This window comes from Bactrocera oleae, chromosome 3 (assembly GCF_042242935.1).
Source record: "Bactrocera oleae isolate idBacOlea1 chromosome 3, idBacOlea1, whole genome shotgun sequence".
Taxonomy (NCBI): domain Eukaryota; kingdom Metazoa; phylum Arthropoda; class Insecta; order Diptera; family Tephritidae; genus Bactrocera; species Bactrocera oleae.
The window spans coordinates 22,636,474-22,648,488 of NC_091537.1; positions in this window are offsets into that span (position 1 = coordinate 22,636,474).

Sequence of the window (12,015 nt, forward strand, 5' to 3'; positions counted from 1 at the left end):
CAAATATGTTTACCGACGAAAAATGCTCACCCATTTTTATTAAGATATCAAGCGTATTGAATACAAAGTCAACCGAAATTACAGAAACGTGTCTTGATGTAAACCTAGAGATGACCAAAATATGGTTGCTCATATTATTCTTTTAAGATAGTCCACATATTGTGCTAGTTTTCTAATCTTTACTGACGATTGAACTATCTATTGTAAATGGAGAAAAACTAATGAACTTCAAATGGGGTTATATAAGAAATAGGTAGGATTGTGATCCAAATTTGGATTGCTCATATTAGTCAAACCAAACTCCGGCGCCTTTTTCTCGGCCCACATACCTGCGAGGGAGTTTTGGGTACGTAGAAGCTGTGAAGGAGAGGGGCACTGAAAGTCTTTACAGATGGGTCACAGCTTGGGGGAAGGTTGAATGAGGAGTATATTGGAACTCTTTTTTAACTTCAGCTTCAGATTTCCTGACTATTCAACTGTTTTTCAAGCCGAGGTTGCTACCGTTAAGGTAGCGGTACATTTACTGCTCCGGAGTACAGCCACCTTCTGAGAAGTAACTAGCCACTCTCATAGCAGGGCGGTGATACTAACTTTGAACTCACAAACCGGTTAAGAAATACTTAACCTCCTTATCAATCACTTTGTGATAGGATTAGTATAGGTAAACTTGTTCCGTTTTATCTTTTCACCAGTGACAAAACCTTAATGGGCATTTGTGAAAAAAACAGGTTTTTAATACTAACGCTCTAAAATCCGCCACTTCTCATTTATAAATTTCAAGATTTTTTTTTCATGAAATAGTTAAAAAAATGCAGGAGAGTTTTAAGGAAGTTGTTTTATAACAGAAATACACTCAGATAAAGAATGATAATTTTTACAAAAGTTATTTTCTATTATTTTAAGATTTTCTCGAGCGTAACTTGAGATTCCTATGCTAGTGTAATTTTTTCCAAATGTATATTGATTTTCAGTTATTTAGGATAATTCAAAATTTGAATGAATCGATATGATTAAGGTACGTACTTATTTGATACAATTTTCTTGTTGTGGTTGGGACACAACAAATGCATAAAGTACGGCTTTTTGAATTAGACATACACATACATTTTGATTCCTTGGTTGTTTTTCATTCCTTATAGAAAACAGTTAAGCCCTAAGTTTGAGTATATACTATGACAAAGTTAATAAGCTGAATTCAACACAAAAGACTATATGAAGACCACATTAAAGTGGTATAACCACTAGCTTAATTTCTTATCTAAATTTGATTGCGTCAGCTTTTAATATATAATTCTGATTTTATTCGTAAAGCGGTCATAAAACAATATGATAAAAATCAAAACGAAAATTTCGGAAGAAGCTTCATCAAGCTTACAGTTGCATCTTATTATCAATAATCTACCTGGACACCACCCTCAAGATGCAATTATGACGCAAAGCGCTCACCGGAAAATATTTTACAAATGAAATTACTAAAATTAATTGAAATGCTACATTTAGGTGAACGTAGAATAAAGAAAACTAAAACAAAATTGTACCTTATTTCCCAGTAGATAACTTAACTTCTTCATATATAAATAGTAAGTAGAATATCTAAGAAACTGGCACATACAAATAAACATTCTTATGCATAAGTTATAAGATTTTACTGTTGGTTATTTTTAGTCTTAAGCAAAATTCATCTCTTCCAGCTGCTACACAATACATTACCAGAATTCACCAATGACACTACAAGGTCGCCGTTTTCGTCAGAATTCTGCAACAATCCCTGCCGCAGTGACTACCCGCAATCGGCAGTGTAACCGTGACCGCGTCGGTGAACAAAGCAGAACCCCAAAGGAGCTGGCCCCAACCTCTCTATAGTCATCGCAACTGTCAAGTACTCGTTGTCATACATTATTTAAACCACAAACAAATACAACAAAAAGTGAAAATTTATTTTTAACGGCCACTGCACATTTCCACAATTAACATATGCATATATTTTGGTAGGACGGAGAAACACGATGTGTACATACTTACGTCAGAGCTCTGGCTTTCATGAAAAAATCAGCCAAATGTATTTTCAGATCTCCTCACTGCATTAAAAATTTGAGAGTTTGTCTTCTCTTTTAACTGGTTCGCTTTCTATGAACTACTTCAAAACGAGATAAAAACCGAAACTAGATTATTTATAGATCCGATCAACTCGACAAAATTATTTTGCGGAATGTTTTCTATCTCCACAACAAGAACGATACACTTGTTGGAGCCATAATTCTTCAGATAAAACCAATTTAAATACATCTGCTGGAGCCGCTCCAAGTTCGTGCGGCCTGCGGCTGTTGTATGAGCCAGATATCAGATTCGGATTCATATCAAGAAATCATAAAGAGCTTTGATTCGAATGAGTTGCCAGAAAAAACTAAAAGAGGAGAAATGATGAAAGCGTTGACTCAATAGAGACTTATTTTTATGATAAGATTTCTAAAAAAAAAGATAGGGCCAAATTTAATTACTATGTACCAGACTTGATGGTACAAATTGCTGTGTTAAGAAATGGGAAAATAATTAACTAGACAAACTTTTCTAAAAAAATTTGTGTAAAAAATTGCAACCATATCCTTGAAAGAACATATGCACGATCCCAAAAATCGAAACTCCATTACCCATCCTAAGTGTTTTCACATTTCCGGTAGCAAAACTGGTAAAGTAAATGGAGTGAGAAACTGATAAAGAAATATATAACTTGGTGTGATTGAATTTATAATTGAACGAAGAAGACGAAACGAAGCCTATTCTCTCACGAGCGATTTGTCTTCCTCGTTTCTACAGCACTATAAGTCAGTACGCATTAGAAATTCAATGTAAATTATTTGGATCAATGAGGTTTTCTTCTTTCTATGTATGTATCTTATTATCCATGACTTAACGAATGACGCAGATTGAACAATGACAGCAACTGATTAGGCGGGGTTCGTCAACTCGTCGTCAACATTTTCCGATTGAACGTGTGAGCAAACCAGCCAACTGAGTCATTGATTTCATTAATGCTTGGAACTCAAAAACATGAACTGAAAATGTTATTCTACAGAACTGTATGCTGTTTGATCAAGCTTTCGCTGCGCTGAATACCTCATTATCGCCAACAATCGCTAACATGCTACGTCACTTTATTGCACTATTTGAGGTACATTTATGTCCCTTGCCCACTTTCTCAAATACCATGAACATGTCTTTCCCCTCTACGCAACCGCCGTTTGGACAGTCTAAAAAGTTTCTCCGAAAAATGCGCCAAAAAATGCCATGAACATCATCGATACGACTACATGCGGAAGCGACCATAATCGAGTGGGAAACTATCGCAATTCATTTGTCCATTCAACTATGTGCTAAAGCGCTCGTGCGTGCGCCTAAAGCTATGCAAACTTAGAACAAACAGATGGATGACAGCAACTTTGCAGCTGTGGCCAACTAAACATTCACAAAACTTTCGCTGGTGCGTGCAATTACCATTACATACCAACAAGTCGCCATCGGTGGATACCCAGTAAAGATTAGATTCTGGGTTTATTGTTCCAATTTGTCACTATTAGCCGAGATGAAAAAAGGAGCATACATTTAAGAGCAGCAAAAAAATGTACTTAATGGAAATGAAATGAGAATGAAAAGTTATGACTATATTTAATAAAGTTAAACCGAGGAACGAAGAAGGTGAGGGCTGATTCCGACCATTTTGCAGAGTTAGAGTTTACATATGGCATGTCAGAGGATAGTTTTATCTCCATATATTTGTTGTTGCTTAAGCCATTATTTTTAAAGTCTAATAAGCTGATGATATTCAATTGGCTTGTTTTTGAAAATTTATGCCTCGATTTCACTCATTCTCAAACTCTTTTAGGAAGACGTAATGTTATGAACCAAAGTTTATAAGAATGATGAGTTTTTAATAAAGCTATACAAGTATATTTTACGGTCAGAAAGGAGTACATTAGGAAATTAACTCATCTCGTCTTCATATACTTACTATAAATACAAGGGTGAAACAAGGCTAAATCAGCATAATAACTATAGAGATTACAGTCCTCTGTTGGTTATTAAGCCCAATGCGTTCAAAATATCACTAGAACGGATCTTTCGACGTTTATTTTCGCGATGATGCCAAAAAACCTGATTATGAGAGCTCAAAGTAAGCTAAAAAAATGATAATGTTTGATTACTCCGAAGTCAAGATTAAACAAGGAACGTCAACATCTTTGTTCTCTTTTGTTGCGGTATTTTTCAGTATATATTCGACGATAATATGGGTTTGAGCTGATCAAGGAATAACAAAACTTATTTTGTCCTTAATGAACGTAACTAAAAGTAACGCTTGTTTTCAAGGGAAGTTTTGAAATTTACTAATATATTATACATACGTATTGTAATGTGTTTGAATAGACGTCCCTGAAAAAAGTCGCAGGTTATGGAAAGAGAAGGTTACACTTTCAAGGGCTTCGGATCTACTATAACTCAACGGCTATTTATTTGTTAAATCTTGATTAATAAAGAAAAATATTGGATTATGCCACGGCTTGCTATATACCCTAATTTATATAGAATTTTAAGTTCTGTCGAATTACTAAAAATAAAGATTTGGAATAGTCAGCCAGGGATAATCTAACCTTTAAAACAAACGACTAGATCTCACGAGTATACAAGATCAAAGAGAGTCTCTCCCATAACTCATCCCAAAAGCATATTCTTTTATTTTTATACCCTATATATTATTATACAGAGTATATTAAGCTTGCCACGAAGTATATAATACCCACAAGGAAATGTTGGAGACCCTATAAATATATACATAAATGATCAGCATAATGAGTTGAGTTGATTTAGCCATGTCCGTCTCACTGTCCGTCCGTCCGTCTGTATCTGAAATTTTGCACCCGTCCTTTTCTCCGGTATCCGACCACTATAACATATAGCTGCCGTACGAACTGAATGATCAAGGTTTTTCTAAGGAAACTTTTGTACCATATTTGTGAGGGTTATTGTAGCTTCGATCCAACCGGAGTTAACTTTTTTTCTTGCTTCTTATTTCTACTTTTGAAATAAAAAAAAACTTGGTATTTAATCAAAAACTTACCTTATAACAGAAATGATGTACTTGTGAAGCTTTCAGAAATTTAAAGCTTTACTGGGTAAACGGTACAAGCTCAAAAGAGGATTTCTTATTGTCTAGCGGAGCAGCGCTTTCAGTTGACACTTCCTATTTATTTATCAGTTTCCTTCTGTATGGTTTTAGCACATTTCTGTTGTTTATTATGGAAATCTATTTTGGAAGCTCTTCGGAACTTTTGTGTAATTCCACTTTTACCACAAGCATTTAGTTTTATTGTTGTTATTGCAACATATTTAAAAGTTTTGCAAATGTTGCAATAGTTTCGATTGCCAATGCCAGCGACTTAATGCATACATAGTAGTTTCGCATTTGTGTTGTTGGTGTTTTCAGAGGCGCTGATTGCTTTACTGCTGTTTCCATTTCCACTTTCCAATAATTGAGCGAAATTGTTGTGATATTCTTTAAAAAAAAAAGAAGCAAAGCACAAACATGAATACAATGTCATTGATGAATCTCTTACATAACAGCAAAGCAGCCAGCAGTGCTTCCCCAAATTTGCTGTATACCCCGCCTCTCAACCAGCGCTTAGTACTTTGGGTCACCAAGCAACCACTCGGTCGGAATGCGTCCTCTTCACTACAACAAAGCCACATTTCAAAATAAACTTCGGACGACAACACGCAGAAGAATGTCACTGGCTGCAAGACTATGGAGATGGGTGTACAGCTAGAGCGGAAGTACTATAAATAAATTGCATGAGCGTGCGCTGGGAGTGGTTGTGGGAGCGAGCATGTGCATCGTTAGTTGTCAATGCCATCAATAAATTGATTCTGCGGTTTTTTCGGATTACGGACTTGGACTTTGGCATGCACGCGCTTTAGTTTAGGGCTTGCAACAGCAGCAGCTATAACAAATACAATCGCAAGGACCACGCTCTGCATACCAAACATGCTAGAACATGACAGCCGCACTGAGTCCATTGCATTTAAGCTCTGGTGCGGAAATGCCTCAGTGTGCAATGAGGGGAAATGGCAAGTGAGCGGCGGCGCCCAAAAAGCGGTACGTAGCACGACACAAAGTGGCTACTCGTTGCCTCCGAGGAAGCATAAAGCATTTTAATAGATTAGGATTAGGTTAAGATTCTTATGAACTTTTCGGTGTTTTTTATATTTTATTTTAAATTTTTTTTGCGAACGAGAAAGCGCCCTTTGAAGTTTCGTTGGAAAATTAAAACAAATTGATTGCGGCAAAGCCAATTGAAGCGTCTAATTGAGTGCTGTCAATTAATTGAAGTGTTTCAGTGGAAGTATTGTGCGCCAGTGTGCAGCATTGTGTGAGCTTAAGGTTTACTCACTGCAATTAAAATGAAATATAGCCATATATACATTATAATTTAACAAATTTTCAAGTGAGAATAACTTAAGTAGCCTTTACAACTTATTATTTCTCAATTTAGTGGATTAGAAGAGCTTTGCAGCAGCCGCTATACTACTACAAAAGGTTTTACTGTTATTCGATTTTATGGCACTTACAAGCATCTAAACATAGATAACAAATCTAATTACACATTTCCAATGTTTCTCAGTCCTTAATGGAATCTACTTAATGTATGTATGTATGTATATATAACAGGTGGAGCTTTTAAAATCATCAAATTCGCACTTATTCACAAGAGAGCTTAGTTTGTTTGTGTTAACTACAGTAATTAACAAGGAAGCTACAGCATAATTTTTACTTTTTCGCACTCAGCAAGTCCGCGAAAAATCGAGGGATTTTGTACATTCTTAATCAGTTGCCTGAAGTTTTGTAATGAAATCTAAATTTTTCGTCGGAACATGGTATAATATTGCATTATATAAATTGTGGAGAGACTGGGCTGAACTATACAATATGACAACATCCTTTTTACTACAAGGCGGCCACCATATTTAAGCTCCTTTACGACGGCGATTAAATAAAATCAGCAAGGAATAATTCTTTCTTTCCCTGTATTTCTCAGATAACGATGTCATTAAAACATTTTCCACGGTCGGCTTCAAAAAATAGAATCTCATCGGAGGCATTGGGGCATACCGAGTTCCAAGCTCACATACAACCGCTTACTCCATGGTCTCATTTTGCATTAAATATATTTTTATATATATTATATTTCATTGAACATTTAACATACTGAATTATCGGAAAAGACCTGCTAAAGCTCTTTTACTTTAGATCCAAAGCTTAACACTGACTAATTATCTGATTATCGCATCTCATTACCCTAACTTTCCTGTAACTAAAGGAGTTTGAATTATGATTTTCATTAATATAACATTATTAGCAAAACGATTTTTAAGTAAACTTGCGTCTCTCACACGGCAAGTCTGCGACCGTAAAAACATTTAATCGCGGTCCAAGCTTTGTGTGGGAGATGAAGTGGTTTCCAGCAATCGAACCACCACAAATGCATATCAAGAGCAATTTTAATTGAAATAAATAGACCGCGAGGTTTTCATACGCATGATAAGTAGGAAATGATGAATAATTGATTGTATACCTATGTAAATAAGAGGGTAGTCCACAAACTTGGCGAAGAAGATGAATGCAGTAAAAATTATAAAATATTAATATTTATTCTTACGCAAATACATTTGAATAATTGAGTTTTCACAGCAGGAGGTGTTCCAGCGCCTATCTCACGCCTACTCACCTGCACTTCGTGCATGTGTTATCGATATGGCCAATTGGTAGTGGTCTATTCGAGACTGTGTATGTAAAAAGTATGCGTGTTTTCTTTCGAGTCCTTGCACATGATCTTGAGGATCCTGCACATCCTTAAGTAAATCTATCTCACCTTAATCCGTCTGTCAGCCCTTTCGAAAATTACATTATGTATCGTTTTGGTTGAAGTGAGTATTTCCTGTACTGGATGACAATCTCATCAGTTATTTCGTTTCCCGCAATGCCCTTGTAGCCTGGAACACAGTACATAGGCAGCCGCCTTCCCACAGCCACCACATTCTGCCTTTCTACTTCTAAGAACATTCTCTAACTATTTTAAAGATTTTGGGAAGTGGACTTTCATGCTAAGGAGTGAAAATCGCAAATCACATAAGTTCAAAAATTTTCTATTAGACATGGTACTAACCACTTTTAAGTAGAATGTAATAATAACTCACAAATTACTTGACCGAATTGAATAAAATTTTTTCAAAAAAAAATTCAAAATGGGTAAAAGTTAACTCAAGCCGCTCGTACTGCTCATAGAACACAATTTTGACTCAACCTTTAGCACTTCGAATCAAATATCTACAATATCTGCTTTCTATTCGCTAAGCGTTGGAGAGCAGTGAATCGAATAAATTATAATAGTTGTTCAAACAAATTGGCAGCACATGCCATGCAACCTTGCGCAAATATGTCCTCTGGTGCATGCGCAGTGGCTTTGCGCTTTCTACTTTGATTATGAAATTATTCTTTCCGCGACTATAAAATATTTTAATAACCTCTAAATTGTCAGCGTTACGGTTGTCTATAAACAACTGTTAAATTACCAGTATTTCAGGTCTTACGTTTTAAAAATTAATAAAAAAAACAAGTAAGGAAGCTCCAAGTTCGGGTGTGACTGAACATATAATACTCTTGCAACTTGCCAGCATCAAAGCCGAGGAAATACTTTCAGGTGCATAAGGTTTGTTAGTTATATAGGGTCTAGGGCAAGTTTTAACCCGATTTTATCTTTTTTAGGCACAAAGACGACCGTGTTACGATAACTTACATATTGGCCGATATATGCGGTATAAAGTTAACCTTTATATTAGGTGTAGGGGGACTAAGCGAATTATTTGTCCGTTACAAACTATTCTTGACATACATGCATACTATTATCAGAAAAGGTTTCTCTCCAAATTGCTACAATATATCTCACAGATTTAAGATATCACGTTCTGCGTGAATTTCGGGCAACAATTGCAACAGCATCACGTTCTGCTGTCACTTTTTGTGCGCAATTTACACAAATAATCGGCAACACTCAATTTGTGTCTGCACATGAGCAGAATATCAGCAACGAAGTGTCAAATATGCAACAGAGCTGCTGCACTGCTGTAATTATCACGTGGCTCGAACGCACACATACTCTGTAACAACATGTTGCAAGATTATAAAACTTTGGATTTTCATTTTTGAGAGTATTTGAGTCATTCACAATAGTAAAACTGGACTAAAATGTGTGAAATAAAACTTGGTAGCATTGAAGATAGCGGTTATATTGCTTTATTGAGGCATCAGCATACTTTCTTGAAACTCTCACAGTAATTATTTTTACGAGGAGTTTTTAAATTAAATTTTTTAGTGCGATGTTAAGTTGCTTTCCAGAGTAGTTTAGAGCTACCTTCATGCATCCATATGTTAACAGTGTTAAAATGAATGCTACATAGATAAACGCTGAAGTGTTGAGGATATAATTGAAAAGCCACACACTCACGTGCATACATACATACACAATTACACATATGCACTTATATAAACCAACAAGTAATTCATATTTTCTTTGTATTCATCTAAGCACCCGAGTGTGTATGCTTTTATTGCATTTTTTACTAAGCAATTTTCTTCAATAAACATATCCAAAGTATTTTCGAAGCTTTCACTGCCAGCTTTCCGTGATGTTCATACTGATGGCAATGCTAATCATAACCGAAAATATAATAACAAACCAAGAGAAAAACACTTTTAAGAGCAACAACCTGCCATCTTCCTCAATAGCTAGTAGCTGGCACAATAGATGCCAGTTGAATACGAGCCATATGGATATGATTTGCTGCAAATGCACGGAAGTGGCATCAATTTAATTAAATTCAGCTCACATCTAATTAAGGTGAAGATGACAACAAAAGCGCTGTCATTATAACAGGCTGAGGGGAGGTGCGTAGGCGCAACAATGGCGACAATGAAGACAACAAACAATGCGAAACAACCATTAAGCAACAGCAACTTTTCCGAGCGAGTAAAAGTTAAAGTACGCCGCAGCTGCCGTCAAGGGAGAAATCACAACAACAACCACCTAAACAATTGTAAGCAACCTAAATGTACTTGTGTATGAAAGTAAGTATGTATGTAAATGAATTTACAAAAATGTGTTTTGCTAACTCACTTTTGTAATGCGAGCGAGTTTGCATGTGATTGCGCCTAAAAGTATATTTCCGTAAATGGTAATTTCATGTTGCGTGCCTTCACGCTGCTAAAAAATGTACACAATGAATAAATGGACTAAGTGCGAGTAAATAAATTTATGGAGATATGAAAACGAAAGTGAAAACAACAACAATAAGTCTACATTTCATTTCATGGGTTGTAGTATAAAATTATCAGATTTCTCATTTGTAGTGTTTTCTTTGGTTCCCCCCCCCCACAACTTCACTGACCCATTGCCTATTTTGCTTAGCCCATATAATCTCTGTTTATGACATGCTAATCCCTTAAAGGTAGCAACAAAGTAGTTATCTGCCCAAAATTACCTAACTATAAGCTTTGGAGTTTTGAATTAAGGCCACCGCACACTAATCATTATTATCCGTGTTGCACAACATTTTCTACAAATTATGTCATTATTTTGCAACTTAAACCACTAATACGTTGAAAGCCTTCGGCTTTGGCATCCGTTTTTCATTCGAAGAGAGCCCAAGCTTATTTTAAATATTGCAAGTTTTTGGACATAGAAACGAAGGAAGAACTGTTTGTCTAAACATTGTTTGAAATATGCTTCCACACAACTGCAAGCATATTTTTACATAATCGCCATATTCTCGGAAATAGTTTCTGATGTCTAAGCTTTTCGGATCAAACTCTCATGGTTTCCATTCCATTGAAATGCATTTTTTTTTTTCAATATAACCATATATAGTCTAGCCCTCTTCCACGTATTGGCGCTGAGATTATTCATCGTTCATAACCGTTATTCCCGAAAATAACCTCAAATCTCTACGAAATTTCAGTTTCCTCTACACCAATAATACGTGAAAATTATTTTTGAAGATTTTTGCTTTTGTAGAGTTTTTTTCGTATTTCTTTCATGTTCGTATAAAAATTCCACTGTTTTTCAATGTCTTAAATTATAATTTGAGCATGAAAACAGAAACACAAAATAAGAGTTTTTGTGGACCGGTGTTATATGACTTTTTTTAAGCAATTTTTAGCTGTCGTATTTGTAGTATGATGCGTGCTCTGTACCCGGCGAAGTAATTATTCCTAAGTTGATTGCTAAATTCTGAAGACGAAAATTCGAGTAGTAAAAGTTTTTTGGATGTTCGTAAAATGAGATTGATCGACATAGCTGATACTCTAAATATTTTCGTACGAGCTCACATCCGACCGATGTTGTTATAAAAATTATTAAAATCGATGGTAAAATTGCATGAATTGGGCTTCGCGTATCATCGTATTCTGGTCCAGCGAAGTCTCCCAGCTCGCAGACCTTAAAGGAGTCTTAGCTGTAAGCAAATCGTTGAGACAAAGACTATTTTGACGAAATATACTAATTGTGTTACAATGCTTTAAACTAAAAGTTTGAAGATCGAAGCTCGAAAGATATAAGAGTATATTGCCTTCTATGACACTTCTTTTGAACAATAAAATCGAAATCTATCATAAAATGTGTTTTTTTTTAACGGTACTAACCTTTCAGCTTGCACGTTAAAAATTTAGGTCAATATCTTTATTGGTCCAAACCTCCAGCTGATTTCTCTTACTGAAAAGCATAAATTATTTACCAAATAAAATTTCATCTTGTTTTCGTTCGTTAAGTACGTCACCTTTCCCTCTTCCCTGTTGTTTCTGTTCTTAATACATAAATAGTTTTCTTAAACCAAAAATGTAATTATAATTAAGACTTGAATATGGTATGTAGCCCCATCCCATCTGCTGTTGATTACCAATAAATATATGCTCCG